This window comes from Elephas maximus, chromosome 19 (genome assembly GCF_024166365.1).
Source record: "Elephas maximus indicus isolate mEleMax1 chromosome 19, mEleMax1 primary haplotype, whole genome shotgun sequence".
In the NCBI taxonomy this organism is placed as follows: domain Eukaryota; kingdom Metazoa; phylum Chordata; class Mammalia; order Proboscidea; family Elephantidae; genus Elephas; species Elephas maximus.
The window spans coordinates 55193527-55209070 of record NC_064837.1 but is presented as its reverse complement, the minus strand read 5'-3'; the positions used below and the strand labels follow the sequence as shown (position 1 = coordinate 55209070).

The following is a 15544-nucleotide window of genomic DNA, read 5'->3' as shown; positions in this document are numbered from 1 at the left end:
CTTGATTAGGGTTTGGACCAGATGCGGGAGGAATCGCTGAGAAACTCACTGAAGAGGGAAACGTCAGCCCAGGAGTGTATGGGTGGAAAAAGCAATGCCCTAGAAGAGGAAGCAAAAGGTCAGGGGGCCTCACTTGTGGACAGCAAGTGAGCTGGAGGCTTTCCCCAGGACACACTTCCCTCCACCTGTAAGGCTGCACAACAGCATTGGAGATGTTTGTCTTCAGGTGAGTCCCTGGGTGGTGCAGCTTGTGCTAATAGCCTAGAGGTTGGTGGTTCGAACTCATGCGGCCACACCACAGAAGAAAGGCCTGGCAATCTGCTTCCATTACAATTACAGCCAAGAAAACCCTATGAGCAGTTCTACTCTGTGGAAACCCTGGTGGCATAGTGGTTAAGAGCTATGGCTGTTAACCAAAAGGTCGGCAGTTCAAATCCAGCAGGTGCTCCTTGGAAGCCCTGTGTGGCAGCTCTCGCCTGTCCTATAGGGTTGCTATGAATTGGAATCAACTTGATGTCAATGAGTTTGGTTTCGGTTTTCGTTCTACTCTCTAACACATGGGATTGCCATGAGTCAGAGTCAACGGCAACAGGTTTGTTTTGCGGTTTTTTTTGTTTCCAGGTAAAAGCAGGGTGCTTGGAAGCTTGGGGGCTGGTGAGACCCCATGAGCACCCATACAATCAGCAGGAACCACCGCCCCCCAGGTACCTGCCAGGAAACCCATCCCACCTAGTCCCGTTCTCACTGAACAGGTGCAGAGTGTGGGCCCCAAGGGCAGCTCCTGCTCCTCCCCGAGGCGGGCATCTCCCCCAGATGGGCTGACAGGCAAAGGCAGAGACAAGAATCTCCACCCCCACCTGGGAATCCCAACTGCAACAAGGAGCGAAGTCCATCTCCATGCACTTGAGAAGAGCCAACTTTGAGAAACAGACTTCACAGAAGGGCTTACATCTGAGGAAACAGGAACTCACAAGAAGTATAATTAAAGTATCCTTAGAGAAGGGACGGTGTCTGTCATAGATTGAATTATGTCCCCCCAAAAATGTATGTATCAATTTTGCTGGGCCATGATTTCCAGTGTTATGTGGTTGTCCTTCATTTTGTGATTGTAATTTTTTGTTAAAGAGAATTAGGATGGGACTGTAATACCCTTACTTAGGTCACATTCTTGATCCAATATAAAGGGAGTTTCCCTGGGGTGTGGCCTGCACCACCTTTTATCTCTCAAGAGATAAAAACGCAAGGGAATCAAGCAGAAAGCTGGGGACCTCATACCACCAAGAAAGAAGCACTGGCAGCAGAGCACGTTCTTTGGACCAGGGGTCCCTGCACAGAGAAGCTCCTAGTCCACAGGAAGACTGATGAGAAGGCTGTCAGAGAGAGAAAGCCTTCCCCTGGAGCTGACACCCTGAATTTGGACTTAAAGCCTATTTTACTGTGAAGAAATAAATTTCTCTTTGTTAAAGCTATACATTTGTGATATTTCTGTTACAGCAGCACTCTATGGCCAAGACAGTGTTACATCCATGAAACACGAAAAAAGAAACGGTGGAAAAATCAAGTCAAATGGGGGGTGGGTGGACACAGCTGAAGAGGGACCCAGGATCAGTAAGTTCAGGTGTGAGATACTTTACAAAACAAAAGGGATTTAGCAGTACAGTTAAATTAAAGATCTCGATATGGAGAGATGAGCCTGGAATATCCAGTGGGCCCAATGTAATCTCAAGGGTCCGTGTAAAATGGGGGCTGGAGGGTCAGAGTCAGACCCCGTCAGCGATGTGACGACAAGCAGCGTTGGAGTGGTGCATTCTGAAGATGGAGGAAGGAGCCATGACCCAAGGAATGCAGTCAGCCTCCACTGTTGCTGTTAGGCGCCACTGAGTTGATTTTCGACTCATAGCAACCCCATCTGACAGAGTAGAACGGTTTAATAGGGTTTCCTTGTCTGTAATCTTTACAGAAGCAGGTCGCCAGGTCTTTTCTCCCAGAGAGCCCCTGAGTGAGTTCGAACTGCCAACCATTCAGTTAGCAGCCAAGTGTTTAACCATTGCACCACCAGGGCTCATTAGGCAGCCTCTAGAAGGTGAAAAAGACAAGAAAACAGATTCTCCCCTAAGTCCTACGAAAGGAATGTAGCCCTGCCAACAGCTTGAATTAGGACTTCTGACTTCCAGAACTGTAAAATAACAAATAGGTGTTGTTTTAAGCAAGGTCCCTGGGTGGACACTGTGGCTGAAACAGTGGGTGCAAATATACCTACTATTGTGGGGATGACATGTGATAGGGCAATGTTTCATTCTGTTATACATGGGGTCACTGTGAGTCAGAGATGACTCGACGGTACCTAACAACAGCAACTGGGTGGCTCCAATGGTTTGCACCGCACTCCTAACCTAAAAGGGAGCCCTGGTGGCGAAGTGGTTAAGCAATTGGCCGCTAACCGAAAGGTCGGTGATTCAAAACCCACTATCTGCTCCATGGGAGAAAGATGTGGCAGTCTGGTTCCATAAATATTACAGCCTTGGAAACCCAGTGGGGCAGTTCTACCCTGTCCTATAGGGTCACTATGAGTCGGAATTGACTTGGCAGCAAGAGGTTTGGGTTTTTTTGGTATTAGCATAGAGGTTGGTTGTTTGAACCCACCCAGCAGTGCCGAGAGACCTGGCAATCTGCCGCTGTAAAGATTACAGCCAAGCCAACCACAAGGTCACTCATCCTTCACGTGTCTGCTGCTTCCGTGGACTTTGACTTTTGATGCAAGTAGAATGAACTCGTTGACAACTTCAGTTTCTTCTCCATTTATCATGATATTGTTTATTGGTCCCAGTTGTAAGGATTTTCATTTTCTTCACCTTCAGGTATAATCTATACTGAAGGCTGTAGTCTTTGACCTTCATCAGTAAGTGCTTCAAGCCGTCTTCATTTTCAGCAGGCAAGGTTGTGTCATCTGCATATTGAAGGTTGTTAATGAGTCTTCTTCCCATCCTGATGCCATGTTCTCCTTCATATAGGATACGACCTCCCTGCACACCTTTTCCAAATTTGAACTAGATACACAACTAGTCAAAAACAAGCACCTGGTAGTATGCAATGGATTTTTTTAAACTAATCTTCGACTAGGCTCAAATACTTCTTAATCTAACATTCACGCCCTAAAAGAAAACAGCCTCACAGTAAAAGAACAAAAAACGATAATTTTTTTATATCTCTTGGGTCTTGTCTTTGCTGTCTGTAACAAGCCGAGGAGCTGCCTTTGACATCTTTCCCAAAGAAACAGCTCATTTTCCCATCTGAGTTCCTAGGAAAGCCAAAAAACCAAATTCATTGCCACCTAGTGGATTCCGACTCAGAGCAACCCTATAGGACAGAATAGAAGTGCCCCATAGGATTTCCAAGGCTGTAAGTCTTTAAGGCGGAAACCCTGGTGGCATAGTGGTTAAGAGCTAAGGCTGCTAACCAAAGGGTCGGCAGTTCGAGTCTGCCAGGCACTCCTTGGAAACTCTATGGGGCAGTTCTACTCTGTCCTATAGGGTCGCTATGAGTCAGAAATGACTCGATGGCACTGGGTTTGATTTTTTTGGTTTAAGCCTTTAAGGAAGCAGACTGCCAAGTCTTTCTCCCTTGGAGCAGCTGGTGGTTTTGAACCTCCGACCTTTCGGTTGGCAACCGAGCGTTTAATCATTGTGCCACCGGGGCTTCTGTCCTAGGAGAGTATTTCAGTTTCTTCTCGCCTCTCTAGTAAAGGAGCAGCCGTGGTGGCGCAGTGGGTAAGCACTCGACTGCTAACCAAGAAGTCAGTGGTTGGAACCCATGGAACCCACAGGAAAAAGATGTGGCAGCCTGCTTTCATAAAGATTACAGCCTTGGTGCTCGCTTCAGCGGCACAAATACTCAAATGAGAAGGCTACAGGGAAGATTAGCATGGCCCCTGCGCAAGCATGACACGCAAAAATCATGAAGCGTTCCATATTTTTGAAGGAGTGTACTGTCACATTGTAGGGAGGGCAACTAGGTCACATAGCAATGTGTGTATAAGTTTTCGTATGAGAAACTGACTTGAATTGTAAACTTTCACTTAAAGCACAATTAAAAAAAAAAAAAAGATTACAGCCTTGGAAACCCTATAGGACAATTCTACCCTGTCCTATAGGGTCGTTGTGAATCAGAATCGAAGGCAACGGATTTTTGTAGTCAGGGTATGAGAAAGAACACGGCAGCTGGTGGTACCTTGACGTCTATGTTTCCAGAAAGAACATGGAGAAAGAAGGCCCCCTCCCTTCTATAGAGAGACCCTCTCACCCTCTCCCTCCCTCAGCTCTTTGGCTGTTGGATATTTATCAATAAATTTGCTGTATCTACATAGATCACCCTCCTCAAAAACATTCTCTCAGGCTTCTAGCTCATTGCAAACCTACCTGTGTAAAGGGATGTGATCTACCACTACCAGGCTGCAGCTAGAATTGTCTTTTAGTCTGAGTCAGAATCCACAGCAACAGGTTTTAGATTGAGTGGCAGGACGCTTACACACTCTGGCCAGTGTGCAGGGTCTGTGGCTCCTGGGCCCCAAGAGTTTACCTGGCTCATAAGCCTGGCTGCTGTAACTCCTCCCCATTTCTTCTCTCCACTTCTCAGGGCAGCTCTTAACCAATGAGATGAGGTGGGAGTCCAGACAAAAGAAGGCCAAGAAACCTAGTTTTGTCAACTCAATTCCTTCATTCCAAACCAAAACTCAAACCCACTGCCATCTGGTCGATTCCAGCTGATAGCAACCCCATAGAACAGCATAGAACTGCCCTGTAGGGTTTCAAGGAGCAGCTAGTAGATTTGAGCTGCCAACTTTTTGGTTAATAGCCAAGGTCTTAACCACTGTGCCACCAGGGCTCCTGATTTCTTCATTAGCCAGTAGTTTTTTTAAGGAAGACACATTCACAAACCATTTTGCATTTCAGGATTAATATGGAAGGACCCTGGACCTCAGTGTCCTCAGCTGTGTAGTGGGGATGATCTTGTTGTCTGTCATTTTGATCTTCTGTGGATCCATATAATAGTCAGTACACTTACTAGGGTGTCCTTGAGCACAACCTACGAGAACATGGAAGTGTACATGTCCAGGCCTCAACAATAGCAACCACCACTAAACTTGGTTGAGTGCTTATCACATGCAAGACTTGAGTGAATGTTTTATAAATGATCGCATTTATTCTTCCCAGAAGTCTTGGGAGGGGGAGTTCTGAGGTGGGCAAGAGAGGCTCTCTAGTGGGAGAAGAGCCTGGGCGTGAGATAACAAATGTCTGGCTGCGTGACCTCACCAGGTATTCAACCTCAGTTTCTTCATCTGTAAAATGAGAATAACAATAGTATCCACTCATAAGGTTGTTGTGAGGATGAAACATGGTAATAAATGTGAAGAGGTTAGAACAGCAGAAATGTTGGTACCCCATTTTGAAGTTAAGTGAATTGAAGCTCAGTGAATTAAAGCAACTTGCCCAAGGTCATCCAGCTAGCAAGGGGCTGGGTAGGGACTCAGACACCAAAAACCAAAAAAATCCATTGCCATCGAGTCAATTCCACTCCTAGTGACCCTACAGGACAGAGTAGAGCTGCCCCATAGGGCTTCCAAGGCTAAATCTTTACAGAAGCAGACTGCTACATTTTTCTCCCACAGAGTGACTGGTAAGTTCAAACCACTGACCTTTCAGTTAGCAGCCAAGTACTAGACCACTGCACCACCAGGGCTCCTTGACTCAGTCACAGGCCCTGCTAACTCTGCTCTGTTACTCAGTGTACAGGCCAGTCTAAGAAGCACCACCCTTCCTAAGGCCTGGGCAGCACTTCTGCTCCAAGTCTCTGGTTTCTACTTGCGGTTGTGATGAACCAGAGTACATTTAAATTGAGAACTCTTTCTCATTCTTGTTAAAAGAGCATGGTTCCCCAGACCATCAGCATCACCATCACCATCACCTGGGAACTTGTTAAAAACGTAAGTTCTCGGGCCTTACCCAAGACCTGAAACCAAGCCAAACCCCCTGCCATGGCGACCCCATGGGTTGGAGAACTGCTCCGTAGGGTTTCTTGGCTGTAATCTTAATGGAAGCAGATCACCAGGACTTTCTTCTGTGGTGCTGCTGGGTGAGTACGAACCACCAACCTTCAGGTTAATAGCCAAGTGCAAACCATTTGCGCCAGCCAGGGACCTAGTAAATAAACTCTGGGGGTAGGGTCCAGCAATCTTGCCTTAACCAGTCCTCCGAGGATGCCGACACACCCTAAAGTCTGAGAACTTCTGCTCTAAAACATGTGTCTCATAGAACCAAGCCCCTTAGCTAATCAAGTTCAATAAGCATGTATGGAGCATGATACGGCAGCTCAAAGAGGAATGCACCAGAAACAGGGCAGAACGGGGAGAAGGAAAGAAACAGATGCTGAAAGTCAACTGCCCAGAAGCCACCAAGCGTGGGGAGGAAAAGAACGGCCCAAATGATGCCAAGGAAGTGTGGAAGTGGGTCTCAACCCTGGCTACACATCAGAACTGTCTGTGTAGCTGTTAGAGCAGGCACCTGTAAAACCATTGCCGTCAAGTTGATTCCCACTCATAGCAGCCATATACGACAGAGTAGAACTGCCTTATGGGGTTTCCTAGGCTATAACTGTCACAGAGGAGGAAGGAAGGCTCATTACCAACCGGCGTTACACAGATGACACAACCCTGCTTGCTGAAAGTGAAAAGGACTTGAAGCACTTACTAATGAAGATCAAAGACCACAGCCTTCAGTATTGATTACACCTTGACACAAACAGAAGTCCTCACAACTGGACCAATAAGCAACATCATGATAAATGGAGAAAAGGTTGAAGTTGCCAAGGATTTCATTTTACTTGGATCCACAATCAACATCCATGGAAGCAGCAGTCAAGAAATCAAAAGATACGTTGTATTGGGTAAATCTGCTGCAAAGGACCTCTTTAGAGTGTTGAAAACAAAGATGTCACCTTGAAGACTAAGGTGCACCGGATCTAAGCCATAATATTTTCAATCACATCATATGCATGCAAAAGCTGGACAATGAATACAGAAGAATTGATGCCTCTGAATTGTGGCTTTGGCGAAGAATGTTGAATATACCATGGACTGCCAGAAGAATAAACAAATCTGTCTTGGCAGTACAACCACAATGCTCCTTAGAAGCAAGCATGGCGAGACTGCGTCTTACACACTTTGGACATGTTGTCAGGAGGGATCAGTCCCTCGAGAAGGACATCATGCTTGGCAAAGTACAGGGTCAGCAGAAAAGAGGAAGACCCTCAAAGAGGTGGACTTGACACAGTGGCTGCAACAATGGGCTCAAGCATAAAATTGTAAGGATGGCACAGGACTGGGCAGTGTTTCGTTCTGTTGTGCACAGGGTTGCTATGAGTCGGAACCAACTCGACGGCACCTAACAACAACAACAACTGTTACAGAAGCAGATTTGGTACATGTCATGGATTGAATTGTATCCCCCAAAAATATGTGTATCAATTTGGCTAGGCCATGATTCCTAGCATTGTGTGATTGTCCACCATTTTGTCATCTGATGTGATTTTCCTATGTGCTGTAAATCCTATCACTATGATCTTAATGAGATGGGATGAGCGGCTGTTATGTTGATCTACAGGACTATATTGTGTTTTAAGCCAATCTCTTTGGAGATATAAGAGAGAAGAGAGCAGAGAGACAGGGGGACTTCATACTACCAAGAAACAAGAGCCAGGAGAATAACTTGTCCTTTGGACACAGGATCCCTGCACTGAGAAGCTCCTCGACCGGGGAAGGTTGATGACAAGGACTTCCCTCCAGAGCCAACAGAGAAAACCTTCCCCTATTGTTGGCACCAGAATTCAGACTTGTAGCATCCTAGACTGTGAGAGAACAGATTTCTCTTTGTGAAAGCCACCCACTTGTGGTATTTCTGTTACAGCAGCACTAGATAAATAAGGCATCACATCTTTCTCCCTCGGAGTGGCTGTTGGGTTCAAACCACTGACCTTCCGGTTAGCAGCTGAGTGCATAACCACTGCGCCCCCAGGGCTCTTTAAACTGGGCACACATGGTTACAATTTGACAGTTCTGTTGTGGGACCCCACTTTGTTTTGCTAACAGCTGCATAGATGGTTCTGCCCTGCCCATCAGAGATGGTCTTGGGCTTCACAGTGACTTCACTCAAGCTTTGATTTCCAATCCAAAAGAAGGCCCCCTCCCTTCTGAAGAAGGGACCCTCTGAGCCTCTCCGTCCCTCAGCTCTCTGTCTGTGGGGTGTTTGCAAGAGGCTTTGCTGCACAGAGCAGGTCCTCTGTGCCCCCTGAGCATGGCAGACCCCAGCCAATCCCAAAACACCCCCAGTCCAACCACACCTCCATGCCTTTGTCACAGTGTCACTGCCTGGTTCTCACCTGCCTTTCCATTGTTCCACTCTGTGCACTGCTTCTTAACCCCGGTTGCATGTTGAAATCACCTGAAGTGCCTGATAAACCATAGGTATATGTATGTGTGCAATATCCGGGACATAAAAACCAACCAGCTGCTGTCGAGTCGATTCCGACTCATGGCAACTCCATGTGTGCCAGGGTAGAGCTGTGCTGGACATCCACCTTCATTTGTATCAATGACAGATGCTATCAGAACTTTAAAGTCACACAAATCCCTCAAAGCAGTGGGCTCTGATGCCCTCCCCTTCCAACATTCTACATTGGCTTTGTCTTTCTAGGGTATGGACAGGAAGGTTCCAGAAGGAACCTCAGTGAAGAAACTGAGGTACAAAGTACCAAGAGAAATTGCTCCAGGGCCCAGCAGACCCTCAGCATCAGTGACTTTGACTTTCCTGTGGTCCCTGACACGATGTGTAATCTTGCTAGACCGGGAGTATGAGGGAGGCCTGTGTGAGTGAGAGCCTCTGCTTGTGGGTGAGCCTAGCTGCTCGCCCAGCAGCCACATCTGCACTCAACTTTCATACTTCCTGCTTCTTTGCACAAAGTCACCCTGCTACGGTGACTCTGAAAATGGCTAGGCAAAGAAGTATGATTCTTAGTTACACATGGAAGGTTCTGGTGGCGTGGCACGTCAAGGACAATGCTCAGCTGTCTATTAACTACCTAACTCCCATTAAACCCGCTGCCATCGAGTCAGTTCCAACTCATAGTGACCACATAGGACAGAGTAGAACTGCCCCATAGGGTCTCCAGGGCTGTAAATCTTTACAGAAGCAGAGTGGAACATCTTTCTCCCACGGAGCAGCTGGTGGGTTTGAACTGCCAACCTTCCAGTTAGCAGCTGAGTGCTTAACCATCGCAGCACCACCAGCACTCCTAACTCAGGGGATGGCCAATCCTGGAACTGTCTCATTGAAGGCCCTGATCAGTGCAGGAGGAGGAGTCCATCAACAGATGAATGGATAAACAAAATGAGGTATATCCGTGCAATGGGATTTTATTCAACCAGGAAAAGGAAAGAAGTACTGATACCTACTATGACATGGATGAACCTTGACAACATCACACTGAGTGAAATACGCCAGACACAAAAGGACAAACGTTTTACGACCCCACTTATATGAAATACGGAACCTGGTGGTGTAGTGGTTGAAGTGCTCAGCTACTAACTGAAAGGCTGGCGTTGGGAATTCAGCAGCACCTCTGTGGAAGAAAGATGTGGCGCTCTGCTTCTGTAAAGACACAGCCTCGGAAACCCTTTGGGGCAGTTCTACTGTGTCCTGTAGGGTTGCTGTGAGTCAGAGTCAACTGGAAGGCAATGGGTTTAGTTTTGTGGTTTAAATGAAATAGGTGTCTGGGTGGGGCAAACAGTTAGTGCTCTCCTCTGCTGGCCAAAAGGTCTGAGGTTTGAGTCCACCCAGAGGCAGCTCGGAACGAAGCCCTGGCGATCTGCTGCCAAAACCCAGCCCCTGAAAGCCTCTGGAGCACAGTCCTACGCTGACACGTGTGGGGTCACCGTAAGTCAGAATCCACACGAAGGAAACTGGTCTTCTTGGGTTTTTAAATACGAAATATCTACAACAGGCAAGTGCCTAGAGACAGAAAGTAGATTTGTGGTAACCAGAGGCTGAGGGAGGGCGGGAATGGGGACTTATTGCTTAATGCATACAGAGTTTATGTTTGAGGTGATGAAAATATTTTAGAAATAGATAACGGTGATGATCACACACACGCACACACACACACACACAAATTTTCAAGGTAACCACAAAGGAAGTTAACAAAGCTACTCATTAAAATAAAGAAGAAAAACATAAAAACTCAGTAAACACAAGATCTATAATAACAAAATAAAAGAAAATCCACAAACAAACGGAACTCAGCACAGGAAAGTAACAGGAGCAAAGCAAACGTCAGCACCACACACACACACACAAAGCACAAGATGACAGTAATAAACTCATACCTATCAATAATCATACCCAAATGTAAGTGGCTTAAATACACCCATAAAGACAAAGAGAGTGACGGAATGGATTAAAAAAAAACACAAAAAACCATCAATATGCTTGTGACATAAATATATTAAAAATCAAAGGACAGAAAAAATATACCAAGCAAACAGTAACCACAAGAAGAGCAGGAGTGGCAATACTAATCTCAGATAAAATAGACTTTAAGACAAAATCCACCGTAAAAGGCAGGAAAGGACATTATATAATGATTAAAGGCACAATCCATCAAGAAGACATAACCTTAATAAATATGCACCCAACAGCAGGCCTCCAAAATACATAAAACAAATTTTAACAGCACCGAAAAGAGAAATCAACAGTCCTACAATAATAGTAGGAGACTTCAACACACTGCTCTTAATAAAGGACAGAACATCGAAAGAAACTCAGCAAAGATACAGAAGATCTAAAGGCCGCATCAACCAACTTGGCCTCGTAGAAGCGTATAGAACACTCCACTCAACAGCATCAAAGTGTACACTTGTTTCTAATGCACATGGAACATTCTCCAGAATAGACCACGTTTGAGGCCACCAAGCAATCCTCAGTAAAATCCAAAACATCAAAATAATACAAAGCATCCCCTCTGATCACATTGCCATAAAAGTAGAAATTAATAACAGGAAGACTAAGGAAAAAGATCAAATACACAGTGTCTTAGTTATTTAGTGGTGTTATAACAGAAATGCCACAAGTGGATGGTTTAACAAAGAGAAATTTATTTTCGCACAGTCTAGAAGGCTAGAAGTCTGAATTCAGGGTGCCAGCTCCAGGGGAAGGCTTTGTCTCCCTGTTTGCTCCGGGGGAAGTTCCTTGTCATCAATCTTTCCAAATCAAGGAGCTTCTCAGCACAGGGACCTTGGGTCCAAAGGACACATTATTCTCCTGGCTCTTGTTTCTTGGTGGTATGAGGTCACCATGTCTCTCCACTTGCTTCTCTCTTTTATATCTCAAAAGAGATTGGCTGAAATTGTAGATTAATCTTGTAGACTGAGTTTACATAACTGCCACTAATCCCCTCTCATCAACATCATGGAGACAGAATTTACAACACATAGGGAAATCACATCAGATGACAAAATGGTGGACAATCATACAATACTGGGAATCATGACCTAGCCAAGTTGACAGATATTTTGGGGGGACACAATTCAATCCGTGACACTGACCCTCTACTTTACCAAGCATAATGTCCTTCTCCAGGGACTGGTCCCTCCTGATAACATGTCCAAAGTATGTGAGACAAAGCATTGCCATCTTCACTTCTAAGGAGCATTCCGACTGAACTTCTTCCAAGACAGATTTGTTCATTTTTCTGGTAGTCCATGGTATATTCGATATTCTTTGCCAACACCATAATGCAAAGGCATCAACTCTTCTTCAGTCTTCCTTATTCATTGTGCAGTTTTCTCATGCATATATCATGCAACTAAAAACACCATGGCTTGGATGACACTCACCTTAGTCCTTAAAGTGACATCTTTGCTTTTTAACACTTTAAAGTAGTCTTTTGCAGCAGATTTGCCCACGTAATGCATCATTTGATTTCTTGACTGCTGCTTCCAAGGGTGTTGATTGTGCACCCAAGTAAAATGAAATCCTTGACAACTTCAGTCTTTTCTCCATTTATCATGATGTTGTAAATTGGTCCAGTTGTGAGGATTTTTGTTTTCATTATGTTGAGATGTAATCCTTACTGAAGGCTGTGGTCTTTGCTCTTCACCAGTAAGTGCTTTAAATCCTCTTCATTTTCCTAAAGCAAGGTTCCGTCATCTGCCTATCTGAGGTTGTTAATGAGCCTTCCTCCAATCCCAATGCTACATTCTTATTCATACAGTTCAGTTTCTTGGATTATTTGTTCAGCATACGTATAGTCCAGCTTCTCCAATTATTTGCTCAGCATAGAGGTAAAGATTATAGCCTAGAAACCCTATGGGGCAGTTCGACTGTGTATATGTGGTCACTGTTAGTCAAAAATTGACTCAATGGCAAATAACAACAACAACATCACATACACGTGCCTATTTACTTTTATTTTATGAAACAGTTAACATTCTAAGCACTTGAAAATGTTCATTCATTTAATCCACACAACAACCCTAAAAGGAAGGTTCTATTATTAATTCCATTTTACAGAAGAGAAAACTGAGGCACAGAGACGCTAAGTGACATGCCCAGGGTTAAACAGGTAAAAAAAAAGAAACGATTATCAATTTGACTCTGACTCCTGGCCACCTCATGTGCGTCAGAGTAGAACTGTGCTCCATAGGGTTTACTTATAGTTGATTTTTCAGAAGTAGATTGCCAGGCCTTCCTTCCAAGGTGCCCCTGCGTAGACTTGAACCTCCAATCTTTCAGTGAGCAGCTGAGCGCATTAACCGTTTGCACCATCCAAGACTCCAAGGTTACACACATAGTAAGAGGTAAAGACAGGACACAGCTCTTGGTTCTTGGTGCAAGTTTCTCTAAAGCATATATCTAAGAGGGGAATTGTGGGCTATAGAGTAAAAGAACATCCAGCTTTAGGAGATAATGCCTAATTATTGCCCAGAGAACCAATTACACTCTCACCAGCAATTAAAAGAGCTCCTATTCAAATAGACACATGAGACTATGTTGGCATCTCCTGTCTGAAGGGGTGATGAGAGGTAAGAGAGGGTCAGAACCTGGCCAAATGGACACAAAAAGAAATAGAGGAGGGAAGGAGTGTGCTGTCTCATTAGGGGGCCAGCAATTAGGGGTATGTGCCAAGGTGTTTATAAATTTTTGTATGACATTCCAACTTATTTGTAAACTTTCACTTAAAGCACAACAAAATTTTTTAAAAAACGTAAATGACCTGAGATAATCCTGAAGTAATAAAAATAAGAGAGAGTACATACTGGCTATGTCCTGCTTCCTCATTCTTCACTTCCACTCTAGGCCAAGAATAAAAGAAGGAACAAAATTTAAAATTGATCCCATATATTTCAAAATCATGCTTGCCTTCTATCAGAGGAAGATATTGAATGAGGCAGCTTAAGGCTTCTCTTTCCCCTTATGGATGAGACAGATTCAGACGGAAAACACCATGCCTGGAACTTTCTACATGTCTCTTTCATTTGAAAACCTGTGGGATCTGCCCTGAGATTATATATTTATATATTTATATTTCCAAGGGGTATTAAAGGAAGGAAACTGGGGACTTTCTAAGTCACCAGGCAGCACCTCCAAGGTTCCAGTGGGAGAAGCCAAGATGCAGCCGCCTTGCAGGGTATTTGACAGTTTGTGTCAGGAGAACTTGACGTTGGGTGGGTCAGGAATATAACTAGAGTCTGAGCCTAAGCTTTGCAGATCAAGAAATTCAGTTTTTTCCAAAACAATGAGAAGGCTCTGGGAGGACTGACAGATGTTAACTATAGGACAGTATAGACAAGTCAGCTGTTTTCACTTACAATGGAGCTTAATGCTTTCCAGAGACGAGTGTTTCACAGAGGGTTCTGATAGCTAACTTGAGTTACTTTTGCCTCTGGAAAGTATTTTTGGAATACTTATAGATTTCCAGAGTTGGGATTACCAAATCAATTTATCAGGTTGTGCCACTCACTAAAGCTGTGACTTCAAAATTTGAAAACCTAGAAGAAATGGATGAATTCCTAGAAACACACTACCTACCTAAACTAACACAAACAGAGGCAGAACAACTAAATAGACCCATAACAAAAGAAGAAATTGAAAAGGTAATCAAAAAACTCCCAACCAAAAAAAAAGCCCTGGTCTGACGGCTTCACCGCAGAGTTCTACCAAACTTTCAGAGAAGAGGTAACACCACTACTACTGAAGGTATTTCAGACCACAGAAAAGGACGGAATACTCCCAAGCTCATTCTATGAAGCCAGCATATCCCTGATATCAAAACCAGGTAAAGACACCACAAAAAAAGAAAATTACAGACTTACATCCCTCATGAACTTAGATGCAAAAATCCTCAACAAAATTCTAGCCAATAGAATTCAACAACATATCAAAAACATAATTCACCATGACCAAGTGGGATTCATACCAGGTATGCAGGGATGGTTCAACATTAGAAAAACAATTAACGTAATCCATCATATAAATAAAACAAAAGACAAGAATCACATGATTTTATCAATTGTTGCAGAAAAGGCATTTGACAAAGGTCAACACTCATTCATGATAAAAACTCTCAGTAAAATAGTAATAGAAGGAAAATTCCTCAACATAATAAAGAGCATTTATACAAAGCCAATAGCCAACATCATCCTAAATCGAGAGAGCCTGAAAGCATTACCCTTGAGAATGGGAACCAGACAAGGATGCCCTTTATCACCACTCTTATTCAACATTGTGCTAGAGGTCCTAGCCAGAGTAATTAGGCTAGATAATGAAATAAAAGGCATCCAGATTGGCAAGGAAGGAGTAAAAGTATCTCTATTTGCAGAAGGCATGATCTTATACACAGAAAACCCTAAGGTATCCTCAAGAAAACTACTGAAACTAATAGAAGAGTTCGGCAGAGTATCGGCATACAAGATAAACATACAAAAATAAGTTGGATTCCTCTACACCAACAAAAAGAACATCAAAGAGGAAATCAATACCATTTACACTAGCCCCCAAGAAGATAAAATACTTAAAAATAAATCTTACCAGAGATGTAAAAGACTTATACAAAGAAAACTACAATACACTTCTGCAAGAAACCAAAAAAGACCTACGTAAGTGGAAAAACATACCTTGCTCTTGGATAGGAAGACTTAACATTATAAAAATGTCTATTCTACCAAAAGCGATCTACAGATTTAATGCAATTCTGATCCAAATTCCAATGACATTTTTTAACGAGCAGAAGAAACAAATCACCAATGCCATATGGAAGGGAAAGAGGCCCCGGAGAAGTAAAGCATTACTGAAAAAGAAGAGCAAAGTGGAAGGTCTTACTCTACCTCATATTAAAACCTATTATACCACCACAGTAGTCAAAACAGCCTGGCACTGGTACGACAACAGATACATAGACCAATGGAACAGAATTAAGAATCCAGACATAAATCCATCCA

The 15544-nt window shown here is 43.9% G+C and overlaps 1 non-coding gene across 1 annotated transcript; it reads left to right on the top strand.

The window, feature by feature from the left end:
• The first annotated feature begins 3866 nt into the window (after positions 1 to 3866).
• Positions 3867 to 3974, top strand: LOC126063319 (U6 spliceosomal RNA). The gene has a single exon (XR_007514265.1). It is a non-coding gene; the product is annotated as a U6 spliceosomal RNA (small nuclear RNA).
• Positions 3975 to 15544: the final 11570 nt, after the last annotated feature.